Source organism: Pinus tabuliformis, chromosome Q (assembly GCF_031772625.1).
Source record: "Pinus tabuliformis cultivar Carrire ecotype Pingquan chromosome Q, CPIR1, whole genome shotgun sequence".
NCBI classification, from domain to species: Eukaryota; Viridiplantae; Streptophyta; class Pinopsida; order Pinales; family Pinaceae; genus Pinus; species Pinus tabuliformis.
The window spans coordinates 719,552,612-719,575,003 of NC_142296.1; positions in this window are offsets into that span (position 1 = coordinate 719,552,612).

Consider the following 22,392-nt stretch of genomic DNA (forward strand, 5'->3'; position numbering starts at 1 on the left):
GGCTCTTCTTGGGCTCAAAAAGGATGAAAAGTGACCAATTTAGGCATTTTTATCCATTCTTCTATTATTTGTAGTCCAAAATGACAAAACTCACTAACCAGGAAACAAACTCGTCCTTTTCCAGGTCCACCGAGTGATATTTATGTGTGTTTTCAACGCAATTTCTATCACAACAAGTGCAAATTGTCATATGAATAACGCACGAATAAGGTCTTCTATTGTTCCTTCAATCTCAGTCATATCGTTAATAATATGATTGGGGACTGGGCACAGTAGGGGGTCACATGCCTGCCCCCACCTAAATGTTCGCCAATGGTCCTATCATGTTCCATATGGCCCGAGGTTGGGCCACATGCCCACCCTGACCCCCAAGTTCTCCGCCTATGGTTCCACCCGTGGGTTGTGGGTGTTAATGTGACCCAAGGGTTGGGATAACCACTCGTCCCCGCCACTTTGGTGTTCGGCCATGTGTATTATCTTATAACTATGGATTGGGGCCACGTATCCCACCCCCTCTGCAAACATGGAATCATGTCATTAAATATAATTGGCACCAGTGTTATAACGACCACCAAAGGCGCGATATGGTGGTAAGCCTATTGGTTAATTATGGAGAGGCCATGAGTTTGATTTGCCACTGGGTTGATTGATCGACACAATTTTTCTTGGCATAGTTCCTGAGGGCCATGTGGCTCCCTCCAATTGGAGTGCATCAGACTTCTTAATTGGGCCACCCAAAACCAAACAACCAATAAAATTCTTCCAACAAAGCTTGTACGACCTATCACGTGCCAGCACGTGATTGTTCCACTTGTCTATTTTACATGCATATTCACCTGTTGACATTATTGCTACATCACTTGTACGACATGCCCACTCAACATCCTAATCAACCCTACATGTTGACTTTTTAGTTGTTTTCCAAAAACTCCGGAAAGAGATAACTTTCACATACAGTGTCAGAATAAGGCAATTCAAGTGATGCTAGAATCAAAACGGCAAGAGCTAAGATTTGGAAATGGTCTTGAGAGATTTTTAGAACCTTTTATTTTTTAGCATATTTTTGATCCTCTATATAATTCCTCCCCACTGGAAGCCTTTGGAGCACCAAAAGTTTGTTTTTAATCAAAAAGTAAGTGAGAGTACAACTCCCTCACTTTCTTGATCTCAATCCACCTTACTTTACTTGGATTGGTACCTTTGAGTCCCACTCGAAGATACTCCACATTGCCTCTGTGTGAAGAACTGATTCTCTTGTCAAGAATTGTATCTTCCTGTAACTCATCTAAATATTAAGGAGAAAAATATTTAATAAATGGAATTTGAACATTGTCTTCATGATCATCAATCATTGGAGGCTCATACAATCTCAATTTTTCCACATTCACAATAGAATAAATTTTCATATAAAGTGGAAAATATAATCAGAAAGCATTGTTACGAATCTTCTCCAAAATTTTGAAAGCACCATATCTGATTGGCTTGAGATTTTTACCTCCACCTTGAAGTCTTTCCTTGCTAATATATAAACAAACTTGATCTCCCACTTGGAAATCATGATCAACATGCTTTTCATGCCTTGCTTTGTACTTTGATTTTATTTTCTCAAGCTGCTCTTGTACTCCTTGATGCACTAGCTAAATTTTCTTAATCAAATTCTTGGCTTTGTCCACATTATTATGTACATCTATTGAAATATATTTACCAAAGATGAAATCCAAAGGAGGCTTTGGAAAATAACCCAAACAAGATTCAAATGGAGATACTTGCATGGTTAAGTGCTTGGCATGATTGTAGGCATGTTGGATGTAATGCAAATGCTCACCCCAAAGTTTAGGATACTTACCACAATATCCACGAAGGAGATGCACTATTTTTCTGTTTACCACTTTTGTTTAGACATTGTTTTGTGGATGAAATGATGTGCTCTTGTTCAACTTAGTTTCCATGAGTTCCCATAAACTTGACCAAAAATTCATGACAAATTGAGAATCATGATCACAAATAATAGAAGTGGGAAAACCAAAGTGAACACAAACATTTTGGAAGAACATCTTTGCAGTCTGTTCAACTGTAACATGTTTATTACATGGCATAAACACACAATTTTTTTTTGAAACAATCCACAATGACATATAGATAATCATGACCTTTCTTTGATATTTGTATTCCTCCTACAAAATCCATAGAAATACTTTCCCAAGGATGAGAAATACTAGGAAGTGGGGTGTACAAACCAAATTTCATATTGTGAGGCTTGCTAGTAGCACACATGGAAGATCCTATTACATATCTAGCAATATTTTCTTTTATGTGAGGCCAATAATAATAAATCTGAATTTGTGCAACCATTTTTCCTACACCAAAGTGACCAACAATAAGAAAAGTGTGGGATTCCCTTATGACATTGAATCTTTCACCCTGTGGAACACACAACTTGCCAATATGAGACAACAACTTGTTATGAACATGATAATACAACTCTTAAACATGATTGCCTTGAATCAAAGTTGCATAAACATATTTAAAACCATCATCTTGAGCATCCTATTCAATATAACTTTCATGCATGATTGGGTTATGGTTAAGAATGGAAGATGCATTAACAATAGAACTTGGTAACATATCAACAAGTTTGTTGTATATACCTTTCTTGTGCCTAATTACCAAACGATATTGTTGTAGAAATCCCATCCACCTGAAATGTCTAGCTTGTTGTAGTTTGGTTTGTGATTTTAAATATTGCAAAGGTTGATGGCTAGTATGAATAATCGTTTATAACTTTCATGCATGATTGGGTTATGGTTAAGAATGGAAGATGCATTAACAATAGGACTTGGTAACATATCAACAAGTTTGTTGTATATACCTTTCTTGTGCCTAATTACCAAACGAAATTGTTGTAGAAATCCCATCCACCTAAAATGTCTAGCTTGTTGTAGTTTGGTTTGTGATTTTAAATATTGCAAAGGTTGATGGCTAGTATGAATAATCGTTTCTTTACCCATCAAATAATGCTTCCATTTATTCATGCTTTGTACCAATGAATACAACTATTTATCATAAGATGGATAGTTAATTACTAAATTGATAAATGTTTTAGAATGATAACAAATAGGCTTACCATGTAGCATCAAAATTGCTCCCATGGCATAATCACTTGCATCAATTTGAATCTCAAATTGCTGCTTAAGATCTGAAAGTGATAGAATTGGTGTTGTACTTATTTTCTCTTTCAAAGTGTCGAAGGATTTTTGTTTCTTGCCTCCCCAATGAAAGACTTGTTCAACACTTGTCAAATCATCTAGTGGTGTTGAAATGAGTGAGAAGTTAGCTCTAAATTTTCTATAATATTGAGATTCTTCAAAAGTTCTCCTAACTTTTGTCACATTGTTGGGTTTAGGCAAATTTACAATGACTTCATTTTTTGAGGGATAAATATTCAATTCACCCACAGGGGCTTCACTCAATGAACCTCTTGCATATCACGTGCGTATGTGGCATATTAAACAATACCCTTAATTTGACTACATATTGGAAAATACCTCTAAAAATCACATTATTTAACCCCTTAACAATATGAACCAAATATACCCTCCCAATTTAAAAACCCCTACTTTCACTAGATATTATAGGTATCCATTTTTTCATTAGGATTTTTAATACCCCTTTATATTTTCCATTAACTTTGGGCTCCATTTTTTATACCTACCAATATAAAAACCCTCTACCCCTTATATATCCCCCAATATATTATCTCATTTTTTCCTCAATAAATACCCCCCAATATGAACCCACGTGGTATGATATTGCTCCCCTAATGAAGCCCTTGTGAATTCACCCCCTCCTATAATATGACCCAAATAAACCAAATAGGTTTTCCCAAATTCACACCTAGACATCTTCAAATCAACTTTTCTTTATTTAAGACATATAAAACGTGTTTCACATGCTTGACATGCTCTTCAGGAGTTTTACTAGAAATCATAATATCATCTAAGTATACTATGACAAAATCATCATGGAATGGTCTCAACACATAATTCATAACTCTCATGAATGTTGCAGGCGCATTACAAATCCCAAACGACATAACTAACCATTCATACAAACCTCGTTTTGTCTTGAAAGCAGTTTTCAAAATATCACCTTCAACAATCTCGATCTGATGTTAACCAATTATCAAATCTAACTTACTAAAATAAACAACATACTTTAACTTATCTCAAAAATAATATATACGAGGAAGAGGATAACGATTATTTACTGTGATCTTGTTCCAAGCTCTAGAATCCACATACATGTGCCATGTACCATCCTTCTTTGGAACCAAGACAATAGGAGATCCACAAGGATATGTGCTAGGCATGATCTCCCCTTTGTCAAGCATCTCTTGAAATTTCTTCTTGATCTATGCATTCTCCAAAATTGACATTTTATGCATGCCAATGTTTGGAAGAGGTGCATCCTACTACAATTGAATCTCATGTTGGATTCCTATTTTAGGAATCAACCCTTCAGGTTCCTAAAACATCTTATCATGTGTTAACAACTTCGACCAAATCATGTTTGAGTTTTGAATTACATCATGTGAAAGATTCATATTCAGCAATATCTTTAGCCTTAATCATCAACAATACAAATTCTTAGTAGAATTTACAAGCCTTTTCATTTGACCAAAACTTACAAGAGACAAGTTCATCTTCTTGCAATGTGCTCTAACAATATACTCAACTCCATTTTTAAAAAGATGATATTTTTTCTCATGACAATATAATATGGATTTTCAATCATACAACTATGGACTCCATAAAACTATTCCAAATATGTCAAGTGGTAAAACATAAAGCTCTACCTCATGAATAAAGTTTGCAGTGATGGAAAATTTAAGTTTACATTTTATTGTCACTTTTAATTTGGAATTTTCACATACCCAACTCAAAGGATAAGGTTAAGGATGAGGTGTAGTTTCTAGGTTTATTTTATTAACAATTGCTTCATAAATAAGGTTAACTTGGGAACCATTATCAAGAAAGGTATCAACTTTTGTATGTTTTGCAATGACCTTAATATGGAAAATCTCAATTAGTTCTTTATCATTTTGAGACTCAATAGGATTACTAGAAGAAATATTAATTACAATAGAAACTTTAACTTTCATTCCCATGGTTGTGATTTTGGTTTCATCACCTGAATCAGATCTTAGATTTTGTTGAGTTATTGTAGCAGTATTTTGTTTCCCCTTGTTACTGAACTTATTTGGTCTCATTTATGGATGTATTTTCCAACAATGGTATTCACTATGGAATTATTTTGAACAATATATTACAGGTAAGTTTCTCTCCATCTTTCTTGACTGTAACATTCTTTTTTCCATTGCTTTAAACTTCCCCTTTCTTTTGTCTCCAGATTTCGATGCCTTCCTACTAGTCTCTTAAGGGACATTATTTCCTCTTGCTTCTAAACAAGTTGTCTAAACAAATACTTCATATAGATTGGTGGGATTAAACATAAGTATAGTATGTATCAAATAACTATGTAATCCACCTATGTATTTAAGGAGAGCGTCTTGTGAAGATAAATCTACACCGAAGATTAAAGCTCTTCTTCTAAATTCTTGTGTATAAATTTGAACACTCTCACCTTTAGCTTATCTAAAAATTTTCCAATCCATAATTGATTTTTGTATGTAAGCTAATGGATAAAATTTCCTTCTTAATGCAGCTACAAAATCATTCCAAGAAGAGATAATTTTACCACTTTTCTTCAAATATTCTTGAGTTATGGCCTCCCACCAAATGAGAGCTACACTTTCCAAATGAAGAGAAGAAAGTTGGATCTTTGTAACATCATCTTTAATTATTTGAATCCTGCAATAAACTTCAATTTGTGAACCCAATTATCTAGCTTTTCAACATTTACTTCCCCATTATACATAGGAAATTCAAACTTGACATCAATTTTAAACAAAGGAGACTTAGCATGTCATTTTGGAGATCTAGGAGGAGTATGTCTAGTTGTTGAAGGAGGTGAAGAAGGAGATGAGGATGAAGATGAAGATGGTGGTGAAGGATGAGGTGGTGGAGGGAATGGAGGCTTTCTACCATCACCACCATTACCTTTTGGATGATTTGAAATCTCTCATTGCAACCTTGTTTTTCTATCTTCATACAATGCTTTCACCATCTCAGACATATTATAGAAAGCCTTTCTAAAATCTCTCTCATCCTCGGACATTAACTTTTCCTTCTTCATGTGCCATGACTAGTGGATTTCTTGGATTTTGTGACCTCCTTGAACCGATTTTAGGGTTTGGTTCTTCAAGCACTCCTTCCCCTTATTTCAGCTTAGACCTTGTCAACATTCAAAAACACTTGCAAACATAATCAAACCTTCAAAACAACCATGTTCTGATACCAACTGATCTGAAATTGAAAACTTGAAGGTTTCTTGAGAAAGTTTGAAATCTAGTTTATGTCATGTGGGAAATTGATCAATTTGAAAAAGCACACAAACTTATTGTTTTTGGTTATGCTTTGTAGAAATAAGATGAGAAAAATGGACAATATGCAGCATCACAAAAACAACAATTTGATGACGAAGTTCACCCCTCCTAGGCTACATCTTTGGGTCGATCTTCCAACATTGGCCCTTTCTATTATATTCCCAAAATTTCAATTACATCAACATACAATGCTCAAATCACAAAAATAATGCTACTATTATGTCTAGAACATGAAAAAACCCCTATGTAGGCTCTTCTTGGGCTCAAAAAGGTTGAACAATAAACAAGATAGGCCTCTTTCTCCATTTCTTTGTTATCTGTCCTGCAAAATGAAAAAAAATAGCTAACCAAGCAATGAATTTGTCCTTTAGCAGGTTTGATGAGTGACATTTTCATGTGTTTTCGATGCAATTTCCACTACAGTAGGTGCAAATTATCGTACAATTAAAACAGACAATAAGGTCCACTCTTTTTCCTCTGGTCTCAGTAATATGGTTAATAATATGACTAGGAGTTGGGCACAATAGGGTCCCACGTGCCATCCCCCACCTGAATCTCTGCCAATGGTCCTATCGAGTGCCATATGACCTAGGGCTGGGCCACGCGCCCACTCTAGCCTCCAAGCCCTCCTCTTGTGGTTTTTCCCATGGGTTTTGGGTGTCAATGTGACCCCAGAGTTGGGCTAACAGCTCTCCCCCATCACCTCAATGCTCGATCATGTGTATCATCATGTAACCAGGGCCTCGGGCCATAGGCCCCACCCCCTATGCTAATGTGTCAACAACATGTCATTAAATATAATTGACACCAATGTTATAACAAGCATCAAAAGCATGGTATGGTGGTAATTATATTGGTTAATTGTGGAGAGGTCATGGGTTTTATTCCCCGTTGGTCAATCAAATGAACCAACAAAATTTGGGCACAATTCCAGAGGGCCCTATGGAACCCTCTCATTGGGCCACATGGCGCTTCATAATTAGGAAACCAAAAACCAAACGACCAATAAAATTTTACCAGCAAAGCCTGTACAACCTTCCATGTGTCAACGTGTGATTGGTCCACTTGTCCATCGTACATCCATAGTCACCTACTGACATCAACTCCACGTCACCTATATGGATAGCCCAGTCAACCCTGCAAGTTCATTTTTTCCTTGTTTGCCAAAAACTTAATAACACTATAACTTTCACACACTGTGTTGAATTGAAGTGATTCAAGTGTCATTGGAATCAGAATGAAGAGATCTATGATTTGGCACTCGCTTTGAGTGATTTTGAGAATTTTCATTTTTTAGCATATTTTTGAACCCCTAGATCATTAAATATCAATTTTTTCTTGGGGCATTGATGAGGTATTAAATTAGAAGCCTAATGACACATTTCCCTAGCCAAATAGGTGAAGAAAACTTATTGTTATAGTTTTTTTCTAAAAATCCCTGTAAATAAGACCACAATGATGTTGTAGAGGTAATGCAAAGTGATGGGACTCACTTTTTGACTCTTTGAGGTCTTCTGGGATTTTTTTTTTGAAGATATGGGTATCTTCCTCCATCAAAAGGGCTAAAAAAATATGAATTTATAGCTTCTTTTAAAAAATCAGACCTATCCCATAGAATTTCAAGGCTTTCCTATATCAATTTAGGACAGTAAGGAAATGGTTAAAAATGATCAAAGTGATGGATTGACATGGCCTTGGCCCTGTTGGAGCATCTAGACAAAGGAGGTGAAAACTCAAGTGTGACTTCCCTTGACTAGATATCTGATCAACTTCTTCTTATCGTGCTAACTTGCTGTTATTGCTTTCATAGGTTGGAGAGCACCTTCATTCATCAAAGAGAGATATTGGATTAAAGAATCTTTTGATTTCATTTTTTCATTTTTTTCTCTTTTTTCTGGGCCTACTGATTGCCTAAAGGAGGTTTTCACCTAGGATCTTATTTCCTCATTTTGTTTTTTATTTTTTGTTTGTTTCTCTATTTTTTTTAGCCCACTAACCACCTCATAGAGATTTTCAATTAGTGAGCCAATATCAAGAGCCTCAAAGGAGGTTTTCACCTAAGATTTTATTTTTCCTCTTCTTTAATTTTTTTCTCTTCCCCCCCACTTTTTTTACTTCTTTTTTCTATACTTCTCTACTTGAAAATAAGAAAAATATATTTCAAGTATAGGAATAATTCCAATGGATCCATGTGCACAACAATATGAAAGATAAACTCACTTGCAAGATTGAAAGATATGCTTTGACATGTACATGAATATGAGACACTAGTTGCGTTGATGATGTGAATAACTTATCAAGAAGAGGATGGTTCTCTAGCTTAATGATTTTCTGGGGCTCATCTAGATCATCATATATGTCTTATTATTCATGACATTCAGATCTTATACTTTTTGTTGATTAATCTTTTGAACACATAAATAATCTAATGTTAAACATGATTTTTCAATCTCAGGCTCCAATCACTGCTCGCCATCAAATGCGGTCAATGATTCTTTAGTCTCCTATGGATCGTCTTCTTCTAAATGTTGTTCTTCAATTACATCAAGAGAATACCCTTTTAAAAATAATATTCCTCATCTAATATGAATACCATTTATATCAAGGGGAGTTTTTTGGATTTTTTTACTTCAACACTGTAAGTGGGTTGAATTACTTTATTGCTTGGATTCGGAAATGGTTGTACAAATAGTTTAGTGAGAGTGGATCTTTGAAATGGATGTGGTAGAGGTTATCGTTGTGGTGAAGGTGGATGGTATTGATAGAATTGAGTTGGCTATGGAGGATATTGAGGAAAATATTGAATATATTATGGATTTATCCAATAATAGTTGAAATCACACTTTAATATCACCCTCGCCCCAAAAATACAAGGATTATATTTTTTTGTAAAGAAGGGTTGTATGGGAATTTAATTTAGTCCCTAAAAATAAAGTAAAAGTTTTGTAATAATAATATAAAATTTTATATGTGGGGATGATGGAAAAGTAAAAGGATAATATATTTAATAATTAATTATTTAATTTTTAATAGAAGAAATTTTATTATGATTTATTTGTCAAAATAAGTAGTGGGACAGTTGTCACTCAGTGTTGCTAGTGAATGTGTATTGATTCATCATTATTATTTAAGTAAAAACATGCCCTTTGGAATAGCTCACTAGTAGCCCCTAAGGGGAAGGCTCTCACTGCTACTAGATGACTTTATGTTTCTGGTATTTAATATGTTTCTCTATCTATGTTTGAGGAAGAGGAGCCCTTAACCAATAAAAAACAATTTTAGGTCATATTCAATGTTCTTAACTAAATAGTTATATATTTGTTCATACAAAACATTAAACAATATGATCGTAGGACAATTTCATAATTGGATGCTACCCCTTCCACCCGATTTCAAATCAGATGGAGACATCTTTCACTATTGTGATAAGGCTTAAGGGGTGGGCTCTCCCTCGTGGAGTCTCATCTCTTGGATATACTTTTGGTGTTATAGTGGCAACCACTAGGTTTGATCTTGGGCCTTGCTTAAATTAGTCCAACTAGTTATAATTCCCACACACACACACACACATATTATAAAACGATGTAGGGGCATGAACCCAACCCCAAACTGAAAATGGTTCCAAGATGCTCATGGAAGAAGCTGCATTGCAGTGAGTGAGGACATGATTTCCTTGATTTTTATGTAATTTTGAATATTTGAATGCCTATGAAAGGTTGTTGTGGTAGGAGTATGAGACTCCTCCTCTCACTTTTAGGGATTTTTTTCTTCAGTTTTAAAAAGGGCATCATCTAAGTGTGTTACAATAGCCAAATCATTATAAGATCAGGTCGAGGAAGGGCCTAGTGCGCATTAAGCGGGTGGTCAGGCTTGAAAGGCAACGCCTTGAAATCTTTTTCATTTTTAATTCAAGTTTCTTGTGTGTTTATTTCTTTCATATGGTGTGTATGATTTTTGTGTGTCTTTTCTCTGAGTTCACAGACCTTGTTCAATGTCATGGTTTCCTTAACCATATTGTTGTATTTTACTTGAGGGCCATGAGGGTTGATTATGTTTATAGGTGGTTGCAATCTTAGGTCGACCATGAGGCACATAGGAGAAGTTGTGATAGGAGGAAATCAACGCGATTTTCCTATAAACTGTGTTTCCATGCCATGCTTGCAAGTTTCAGAGGGAAGTGATTAGTCGAACAAGATAAGAGGGTCCATGAACAAAGTTGTGAGGAGGTAGATAGAGCAAGGTTGGGCCATGTCAAGGGATTGAGGTCGAGGTGAAGTGGAGTTACGTACTTGGTCCTTCAAGCTCTAAGCCAATTGAACACGTGATAAAAGTTCCCCCCCCCCAACTGAAGTTTTGATGTCGAGGATGGTAGCGACCTGAGTGGTTTGGTCAGTCAGGAACACACCAATTCAATGCTTGGGAAGAGGAGCCAACCCTCGAGTAGAAACTAATCTTGACCACTTTGACCTTAGGGTAAGGGCCCATGTAGTAGAGCTTGTGGTCCTTAATCAAATAGTGATGAGAACTCAATGGAAATCACCATTTGAGCATGGATAGAATGAGTTAAGGATTGAGGAGGATGAGGTACAAAGAAAAAAATGGAATTGTGTCTGATCCTGGGCAAAATCGACATGTTGGGAGCTTATGTTTTGGAATCATGTGAAGCTTTGTTGATTTTTTGTGAATCTCATTGCTACAATGAAAGGTGGGAGAGTTGAAGATAATGGGCCCATAATCCACAACCTTTCAAATTTGAACCATTTGGGGATCAAAATTGGCAAACTCGAGGAATCAGTTGTCATCAACTGGTATTAGAGTAAGGAAAGATTCTTTTTAGGAGAACAAATTCTATTTTTGGTTATGTATAAGTTGTTCTGGAAATTCCACAGCTATGTTTATGGGTAGAATTATTGAGAGAACTGAGCAACACATAAGAGCCATAGGAGCAAAGGAATTTCATGAAGGTTCCATAGGAGGTGAACCGATGATGTCGAATTACTAAACCAGAGGAGAGAGCTTGGTGAGGCATCAATGAAGCTTGGTTGCAACTCACTTAGCAATATGTGTGGAGAAGTAATACTGAAGTGAGAAGAATGAGATATAACAATGAATCACATGATCAAGAGACCATGAATAATTTCAAAAGAAGGAGTATGGTGCAAGGGCATGAACCCCACTCCAAACTGAAATTGTTTCTAAGATGCTTCCAAAAAAAAGTAGTGTGATAGCCAAGGAGTGAAGACATAATTCCTTGATTTTTATATAACTTTGAATATTCAGAAGCCTCTAGAATATTTCCATAGAAGGAATACAAGATTCCTCAACTCTCTTTTATGGTTTTTTTTCTTTAATTTTAAAAGAAAAATCATGTAAGTGTGTTAGGGTGACCAATTCACTATAATATCAAGCCAATGAAGGGCCCAGTAGAAATTAAGTTGGTGGTTAGGCCTAAGAGGCTGTGCATTGTAATCTTGTTTATTTTTAATCCAAGTTTATTATGTGTTTAATTCATGCATATGGTGTGTCTGATTTCTATGCGTGTTTGCATTAAGTTGACAAACCTTGTTGAATGCCATGCTTTATCTATCCATATTGTTGTATTATTTTTTAGGGCCGTGAGGTATGTTGCATTCGTAGGTGGTCGTAGTCCTAGGACAACCACAGGGCATGTAGGAAATGTTGTGAGAGGAGGAAATCAACATCAATTTCCTATAAACTTTGTTTCCATACCATGGTTGCAAGTTTTAGAGGCAAGTGGATAATCGAACAAGAGGGAAGGTCTGTGGAAAAATTTGTGAAGAGGCAGATAGAGAAAGGTTGGGCCATGGCAAGGGATTGTGATTGAAGAGAAATGGATTTTTGTACTCAGAACTTAGGGCTCCAAGACAAGTTTATGCATGAAAAAAGTTTTGACACTAGACTTAAGTTGTGATGCTGAGGACGGTCATAACCTGAGTGGTTGGTTTAGTTATGCACACCCCAAGGAAATAACTGGGAAGAGGGGTTGACCCTCGAGTAGAGAAATCTCCCACAACTTGTCTGATGTAAGGGCAAGGGCCCATGCGGTCGAGCCTACGGGCCCCTATATGTCATCCTCGCCAACGTCGACCCATTGCGAGTTTATGTTCTTGAATCATGTGAAGCTATGTTGATTTGATGTGAAGCTAATCGCTACAATGAAAGGAAGGAGAGAAGAAGATCATGAATCCATAACCCACAAGGTTCTAAATTTAAACTGTTTAGGGATCAAATTTGACAGAACCCCAGAATCGGTCATCATCATAAAACATGAAAGAAATAATTTATTTATGATACATTATCATTTATGATATAATTTTAAATTTTTATGATATATTAAAATTTATTTTATATATCATGTTATTGGAATATATATATTCTCTTATTGTGGAGTGGTTACTAACTACATAAGAAAACACTTAGAAAGAATTAGAAAAAAGTACATAGGAAAAGACTCATAAATAATTAAAAGAAAGGTATTCGCATAAACACTTTTAATTAAGCAACCAATAACAATATTCAAAGAGAAATATATATATATATATATATATATATATATATATATATATATGTTCAATTCCCTAAAAAGAATTGGGCATTAGGATTGTGGAGAACTCATAGCTCAAACTTATGATTCCAAAATTAGAAAATATGTTAAAAAAACTCCAAAACATATAACAAATAAGCTATGGAAAGAAAAAATATATTATTAATATAAAACTTTAAAGTGTTGTGCAAAATATTAGGTTAATACACAAATTAAAGTGAGGAATAAATTCTTATTATCTTATGTCTTTATAATGTAAGTGAACTTAATGTTTAACCAACCTAGATTCATCTTAATTTAAGGATTTGCATTTATATGGATCAAATCTCTTTCCACTTTAAAAAAATGTTTGTACCTCAAGACATTTGATTCCTCTGAGTACTTGGTAGATTCAGAGTGAAAATGGATCTAGAGTGGCTTTAAAAATACTATAATTTATAGTTTTTATTCCATGTCTCAAATATACTTAAGTATTAGGGTTTTTTTTCCTAAATATTATTTTTTATGATTTAATATAAATTATAATATAGTAATAGTAATTTATGTTGAAAATTTTGAAAAAAAATATAAGAAATATTTTTTTAAATGATTAACTTTCAATTTTTGGAATTTAAACTTGTAAATTAATAAAAGTTAATTATTATCTTAAACTTAATCCACCTCTTCTAACAAATATATGAAATAATTTTTTGGCCAGAATCTAGCAACACAATTTCTAACAATATTGTGGTTTCTTGGTGTTTAAATCACAGGTTTGAATGTATAAATGGATTCTGCACCCTGAAAAAACTTAGGCACATGATCATTGCAAATTAAACAACTTTATAATATGATTTTTGAAAATTTGTACTGGTTTTTTTATTAAAATTGACCAAAAAAATGTTTAGAATATAACCATTTCACCGATTAATTACACTAACAGAACTTAATTCATAATCTTGATAAAAAAATATCATAACCTTGAATTAATAATCTATTTATAAATTCTATTGTTTAATTCTTGATTTATTTATTTATTTTTCTAATTTCACTTACACATTGATATATAGATTGTGATATATATTATTATAAATATTGTTAAAGTTTTTAATGAGTTTGGTATGCGCATACACACACACACACACACACACATATATATATATATATGGGGTTTAAATTAAATATTATATATAAATATAACTTAGTCTTGGATTTGATTGTGTTAAAGTAGCTTTTGTGATAAATGTTATTATCACATGATTTGGTTATGGTTTTGTAATTTATATTTATCCAGCTTATTTTTTTAGTTAAATTTTCTTTTATAAATTAAGATAATCTAAATAGATAATTTGTTTACATTTTATATTTTACATTTATATATGTTTTAATTTGAATATTAATTAAAATAGATCAACTAACATTTAACTTTGTTTTGTTTAATTTTTTCTACATATATTTTTCTAATACATTTATAGGGTTGCTCAAAATTATACATTTCTTTTTTATTCCAAAATCTATAATAATTCAATGTTTCAATTAACTATAATCTTAAAATTAAATGGTCATAATTATTCTTTTTAAATATAAATATAATTAACATTAATTTATTTTAGTAAATATAATATAATAATTTAGTATTTCAATTAAGTATAATCTTAAAATTAAAATTAAATGATTATAATTATTTTTAAAAATTATAAAGTATGATTAAAAAGTATTTTTAAATTATAAATTATAAAGTATTTTTAAAAATTATAAAGTATGGTTTTAATTAATGTTGGGGGATTATCTGGGGGATGGAGGCCGAGCCGAGCCAAGTTGAGGAGCGACACTTGTTGTATGCGTATGAGTAGTCGAGTAGATGAGCCGTGTCGAGGAGTGACACTTGTTGCAGGCATATGAGCAAGCGGGTAGAGATGACCCTGCAATATCTGGAAGGAAGGCATCAGCTGCTGTCTCCCCGTAGCATTTAGGACCACATATCATTCACTCGTCTCACATTTGTCATTTTTGTCTTGGTCATGTTATTCCTTGAATGCCTAGCACTTGTCCCACATGCAACCCTTCATAAATCTGGACATATCGAAACCCAACATTCTCTTTCTATCTCTTGGTAAATTGTAGGTTGCTCAAATGGGTTAGTCTTTTGTTCGAGTTTTTGACCTTCAGATGAGAAGGTCATTCTGGCTCAGTGTCACATAACCCATTTACTCCATTTTCTCTCTCGCTCTATTATTATTTTCCATTGCACCTGCATCAGATACTATCTACAATTATTATCGTGGGTCATTTTCATACTGGACTATTGTGTCTTGGAGCGGCATGCGGCTGATGTCAAAGGATGTTTCTTCTCTCTCAGGGAGGCTCGGCTCTGGAAATACAACACCACAAAGGAGAAGAACTCCTGGCCATACAATTGACTGTCTTCTCTGTTAAAATATTTATTTTGATAAAGATGCATATGTTTACCTGTTTAATCTCACGGCCATATTCTTAGAATAGAAGTCTCTGTTATAGTGAAAGTCTATCCAAATGAAGTTACATGGCTTCTTAGTTTTACTCGTATGAATTTAAGAGAACAGGTTTATATCTATCCTACTTTATTTCTAGAGTAGATGATTTTGATGCGGGATCTGGCAAATGTCATCCTTCTATTTCTATAGATTCCTGGAAGGTCTTATAGCTTTCCTTTCAAACCTTCCTAGTAAATTTTCTATAAGACCATCTGATTTTTGCATCATCTCTAAACCATGCCTTGACTTTAGATGTAGATTGGGTTTCTTGTGGTGCAATTGTAAGGGGTGTATAACTCATCCCTGGTCTCTCATAACTTTTATGGTTATCTCCTTTTTTATGTTGATATTTGGCACTTTGAAAGCCTCTCGCCCTCCCTCTTCTGTCACTAGTTTTTTTGTGTCGGAAATCCTCGGCTTCTTGGATGACCCCTTTTTCCAGGACCGGTTTTTCAAAAAAGTTTGGTCCCTTGATATTTGGGTTCATCGGGGAATGTTCTTAAGATGGGAGCTGTTAGACTCTAACCATTTGTAGTCGTCGTTGATTTGAATTTTCATCTTTTTGCCTTATCTACCTGCTGCTGGCGTCATTAATCCTTTATTGTCTATCGACTCTTGTCCTTTTGATCCTGGACTTTTACTGGAAAGCGAGTTTTTTTTAATTTCTTGAGGCTTTTCCTGTCAGACTTCACCCTACGTGATCCTTCATAACCCTTTATTGGCAGTAATATTCTTCGAAAGAATGTTCAAATTTTGTCAGTTTCTATTTATGATTAAATCTAGGGGAAATCTGCATTGGATTTCTCGCTATATTATCTGAGTCTGGGTGCGGGTCATATTCCATTTTCCTCTTTGGTCTAGATGGACCCTTTATTGGACGCATCGGCCATGTTTACAATGATACATGCCACTATTCTGGCTGAGGCAACCCACGGGACTGTCATCCCTTCTTCTGATTGGCAATCCATGCTGGCTGAGAATATAACCCACCCCTCTGCTGGATTTTGGGACTGGTGTTGACGATCTGCTAGATAGGAAGAATGAGCGGGAACTCGACCAACATATTCCCGCGAAACATGAATTTAAATGTGACAACCCATCCATACGAAATAAAATCAATCATCGTCCTGTTAAAACTACACTGCCACCTCCCGCTATAAAACTTGACAATGTCTTCCTTTCCGACCTCATAGCTAGTCTACAAGATAGAGCTTTGATTGGTCGATGGCAATTTCCTGAAATGGATGATAGTCAAAGTCAAAAATGACTGGGTTTACAGTGGAAATCTCTTCTCGGTTATGTTCCTCAAATTGCAAAACTCATGAAATATTGGTACAGCTTTCACTTCATGAGTGTGGAAGATCTGGATATCATTAAGAAACATCCATGGGTCCATGGTAAAATTTTCCTTGCACTTCACAATTGGTATATTTGCTTCAATCCTTTGCGGAACACCCCCTCCAACAACCTAATATGGGTCAAGCTTCTTGGGCTTCCCATTGAACTTTGGTCTAAGGAAACTCTTACTGAGATTGGTAATGCTATTGAGAAATGTGTTTATGTGAACCAAAAATGCCTCGGGGAGAAAGATAAATGTGTGGCATGGATTCTTATCGAAAAAACATACAAAGGTGGTTTTCCTGATCACATAAAATTATCATGGGGGAATTTATGCATTTATCAAAGACTTGATTTTTGGAGGATCCCTTTCAGATGTTTGGCTTGCCATCAAACTAGTCATTTAATCAAAAAATGTCCTCGTCGTCATCGACATAATATTCATGGTAGGGGGAATTAGGTGAAATCAAAATCTACATATTATGATCAAAAGATGGGGTCTCCTTTCACAAGGATGTCTCATTTATCCTCCCCCTTGTGGTATTTCTCCTGCCACTTTGGGCAGTCTTCCCATTGAGACTGCTCAAGTCGAAAAGGTTTCCCGTAATCCACCTCCCCTAGTAAAGGATGATAATATGGATTTCCCCTCTAATATGACTTCTACGCCCCATAGCAATTTACCCAGGAATTCAAAAAGGTCGACTTCCCCTATTTGTCAGAAGGTTTATAACTATCTATGCATGCATCCCCCCGAGCCTCCTTCTGATAGAGAAATTCTTCCCCCAAATCCCATCCCCCACCCCTTACATGATCTTCCTTTAGCCTCCCATGTTACACATATTCCATCTTCCTCCCCTTCCCCTAAACATAAATCTGATAAAGGGAAAGAGCCATGCGTATCCTTCACCCCCCTTAACTCCCATGTTTCCTCCCCTATCAATTCAGTGGGCAGTGACCTTGATTACCTTCTGAGTAAAAAATGTCTTGAACTTCGTTTGCTTACGATTCACAAACCTAGGAAGTCGATTTCTCCTCATATCAGTCCAAACTCAGCAAAGAATATTACTGTGTGGAGGAAAAATAACAAGGGAAGCAGGGATTTCAGGGGTAGGATGGACACATCCGACATTGCTATCTGTGGCCTTTCCCTTACTGAAGTTCCTATCATTGACTTATCTAAAAACGGGCCTCTTAGAGCAAGCATGGCCCATCATGACTTGCATACTTTCCATGAATATCAAGGGTCTTGGGGCAGACCATAAATTCCTAGCCCTTAAAATCATTTTCACTCGGCCTATCCTAAAATTATCCTTATTTAGGAGACGATGCATAGTTCCTTTGATTCTATTGCCTATTTCAGAAGAATGTATCCTTCATGGAACATTGTTGCTTCAGAGGCAAATGGTCTGTCTGGGGGACTAGTGGTTCTATGGGACCCGAACCGGATTAAAGCCAAGGCATTTAAATGTTTTGTTGGAATCCTCATCTCTGCTCTTTTCCGGGGATATGTCGACCCCATTAATATATTGAATATTTACGGCCCATGTAAGGATAGGCTTCCCTTTTGGGAAAAATTATTGTCATCTGAATTATTTGACATAGATTCCTTGATGATTGTGGGGGACATGAATATTACTTTAAATTCTGAAAAAGTATGGGGAAATGGAAGGAGAAAAGACTCACTTGCTGAGCATATAACAAATGAGATGATGTGCTAGAACCTTATTGATATATGCCCATCCCAGATGCAACCTACTTGGGATAATGGTAGAATAGATGGGGCCTACATTGCTAAAAGATTAGATCGATTTATTTTGCATGTTGGCATCATTGATCGTCTTGGTATGCTAAAGTCTTTCATTGAAAATTGCTTTATATCGGATCATAGGCCAATATCTCTTAGATGGGAGGAGCAGGGTATTAGGAAAGGATATCCTTTCAAGTTTAATAGAACCTGGTTAATGGATCCTGATTTTAATGAGCTCATAAATAGATCCTGGAAAGATTCCCCTCCTCTAGACTATTCGTCTTCTACTATGTCTTTCATTGATAAACTATCTTCTATCAAAAAGATTGTCAAGGAATGGCAATATAGGAAAAGACTGGAACATAGGAAAGAACTTCAGTATATTCAAAAGGAACTAGACAGGATTTCTAGCGTATTTGTTGCACATTCGCTTCCACTTCAATTGCGATGTTATATTAAAGATCTAGAGAGGAAAAAACAGAAGATTCTAGATTTGGAAGAAGCCTCATGGAGGCTGAAAAGCTGGGCCATTTGGCTTAAAGAAGGAGATAGGAACTCGAAATTTTTTCACAGATTTGCAAATTCTAGACGTGAAAAAAACACTATTTGGAAGATAAATGATGGGGAGGGGGGCTTTCTTCACTCGCAGCAAGACATCTCTAATGAGGTGGTCAAATATTTTGAAAATCAATATAGAAGAACCGGTGATGGAAGGATTGAGGACATTAACTGGGGGATTGACCTGTATCCTCAAATGTTTGATGCAGTCCAAAATGAATCCCTTTTCCAGCAAGTAACAGAAGAGGATCTGTTAGGGGTCATGAAATCCTTTGAGAAAGACAAGAGTCCTGGCCTGGATGGGTGGACGATTGAATTTTTTATTCATTTCTTTGACCTCATTAAAACAAACTTGCTGAGGATGGTCGACGAATCTCGAATAACAAGAAATATTCATCAGCTCATATCTTCTACTCTTATTTCTCTCATTTCGAAAATCCAGATGCATCCTCTTTTCAGGAATTCAGTCCTATATCTTTATGCAATACTTCTCTTAAAATTATTTCAAAAATCATTGCTGGGAGAATTAAGGACACCCTCTCTAGATTTTCATCCACGGACCAGCATGGATTTCTTAAAGGTAGGAATATTCTGGATGCTGTTGCAAATACACAAGAAGGTTTATTCTCTATGCATAGAAATAAAAGTGAAGTTGTTATCCTGAAGATTAATCTTAGAAAGGCATATGACTGCCTTGATTGGGGTTTCATGAGATGTCTCCTTGCAAAAATTGGTCTAAATTCCAAAATGATTAATTGGATCATGGCATGCATGGATAATGTTAATTACACTGTCATTATAAATGGTTTTCCATCCTCTTATTTCTCGGTTGCTAGAGGACTTCCCCAGGGATGTTCTTTATCACCATTATTATTCATATTGGCCATGGACGCATTAAGTCTCCGCATCAACAAGGCGGTCTTGGAAGATAGATGTCGGCCTCTGAAGATATGCAAGAACGACTTTATATCCCACAATTTATTTGTGGGCAACATCCTTATTTTTGGTATGCTATGCAAACTTACTTGGACATGTCTCCATGACATATTGGTTCAGTTTCAAAAAGCTACAGGTTTGCATATTAATGAATCCAAATCATCCTTCTATCATAATGATGTTAACATGGATCTTATTGAATTTTTAACTTCTCTATATGGGATTGAAGTGAGATCCATCAAAGATAGGATGAAATATCTTGGGTTCCAATTAAAAGCTAAGGGATATTCAAAACCGGATTGGCTCTAGATTCTGGACAGATATTATAAAAGGATTTCTGGGTGGGAATATAAATGTCTCTCCCTGGCGGGTAGAGTTGTGCTAACTCAATCGGTGTTGGTTCAATTAGCAGTGTACTGGGCTCATCTATTCTACATCCCTGCGAGCATCATCCATATGATGAATAGGCTTACTGCAAATTTTATTTGGGGAGGCCAATCGGAGAAAAGGAAATATCATTTAACTAAATTATCTGATATTTCCTTACCAAAAAAGTTTGGAGGCTAGGGCATTCTCAACCTGAGGACTTTCGGAAAGGCATTAATTTGCAAGTCTCTTTGGAGGGGTGTCTTTGGGGATGGGCCATGGAGCATGACTATAAAGAAAAATACATGGCAAACAAAGATATTTCTTTCTGGTTCAAAATGGGAAATATCGGGGTTAATTATGGTTCTGCTATCTGGATGAGTTTCCGTAAAGTTGAAACTATTTTCTTAAAAAATTTGGTCTGAAGCTTACAAACTGGGAATAAGATCCTTATAGGCATTGATCCGATCATGGGAGGAGGAGATTACATCGATATATCTCAGAGACTTATAAACTTCTTTCATAGAAAGGGTTTCTATGCTTGGAACAAGCTTATTGCAGCATCGCAGGGCCCTATTCCTATTTGGAAGGATTCCACTTATATGGGTATGTCCGGTGAACTAGCACGACAGTGGGAACAGGTTATGGGTTGTTTAAGAAACTGTGGTTTCTGCCGCATGTTGGATGATGACGTCCTCATTTGGAAAGGCAAATGTGATATGGAGCCTGTAAGTGTTAAGGAGATCTATTCAAACCTTATCAGTATTAAATGTGACCAATCACATCTAATTTTTCCAGTAATATATTGGAAGTCTGGTTGTCCTCAAAAAACCATCATATTCTCATGGTTGGTATTCCATAACAAAAATTTAACATGGGATAATTTACAAAAGAGAAGCTGGTATGGTCCTGGATATTGTTATGCATGTAAATCTGTTGTAGAAAACAATTTTCACATGTTTTTTCAATGTCATTTATCTCAACATATTTGGTGTCGCCTTGCTGCTCAACTTGGATTCCCCTATATTTCTCATACTTCCATAATAGAGGCTTTTCTTTGGTGGAGCAGTCAAAACGCTACATGGATGCCTGTCATCATTCTTGTCATCTGGTTTATATGGAAGTGGAGTAATTATATCATTTTTCAGGACAGAAAGGAACCATTCATGGTAGTGTTCGATAACATAATATCCTCCATCGACTCTATCCCAGCAAATCCTTCACAGATTAATAAGTCAAATCATGCAGATCTTTATCCAGATCATATGGTTTTTCCAAGAGCGTTTTTTGACGGAGCAGCTCAAAATGATATCTGCGGTTGTGGTGTTTATATCATTATGGAGGATAATCTGCAATATCAAATTTGCTGGAACAGAGGAATGGGCACCAATATAAAAGCAGAGGCTATGGCTCTGGCTGGCCTTCTTTCCATATGTCATTTTCTAAATATACAAACTCTTCATATTTATGGTGATTCCAAAGTCATTATTGACCATGTCACTGAGAAACACCATATCAAAAAACAACATCTTGAGAGTTGGATGAATAGAATCATGGACTTGTGGAGGAAGATGGAGGGCTATTCTATTTTTCATATCTATAGATCTCAAAATGTCCAGGCAGATATTTTATCTAAGAAGGGTCTACTCACTCAACCGGGCATCTGGAATATGGAGGTAATATTTGAAGAAGATAGATTTCCCATTCAGGAATTCTCTCTCCCTAGTGCATAGCATATTTCTTTTAAAAGCCCAGGTATGTCTTTCCTGTTTTCTATACTTTTGTATTTTTGTATCTGCCAATGTTTTGTCCTGCAGGTGGATAAACCGATCTTATATTTTCTGGAATTTTGATGATGTGGCATATTCTCCTCCATCATCCTATT